Raw genomic sequence first — 492 nt, forward strand, 5'->3', positions numbered from 1 at the left:
ACTTCGTGTGGTGTTCAGAAAGACACAGTAAGGTTATATAGGGTTTCAGCAATCGGGCGCAGCCAACTGCTTTCAAGCTACACTCCAACCGGCCAGCATTAAATTCTATATCAGAAATAAAAATAGAAATTGCTGGAAAGGCTCAGCAGATTTGTTTCTGATTTACAGCACTTCTTTCGGTTTTAACTAAACTGTGCATGTTTAACTTTGCGTCTTTTGTATTTATAAATTGACTTCCTTGCAGTCATTTTTTTTTAAGATTTAAATAAGAATCTTCAATTGTTGCCTCATCTTTTTGTGACAGTTTGGTTGTTCATGATCACAATTGCCATCTCTAGATTTTTATTTCAGATTTGTTTTCTTTAGCTCTAGTTTGAAATCCTCAGCTACCAATGTGTTATTTGAACTCATCTCCAGAGTTTTAGTCCATGCCTCTACTTACTCGTCGAGTGGTTTAACCAGTATAACCAGTTGCAGGATCCTGTGAAGAAT

The sequence above is a fragment of the Rhincodon typus genome, chromosome 5 (assembly GCF_021869965.1).
Source record: "Rhincodon typus isolate 14 chromosome 5, sRhiTyp1.1, whole genome shotgun sequence".
Lineage (NCBI taxonomy): Eukaryota > Metazoa > Chordata > Chondrichthyes > Orectolobiformes > Rhincodontidae > Rhincodon > Rhincodon typus.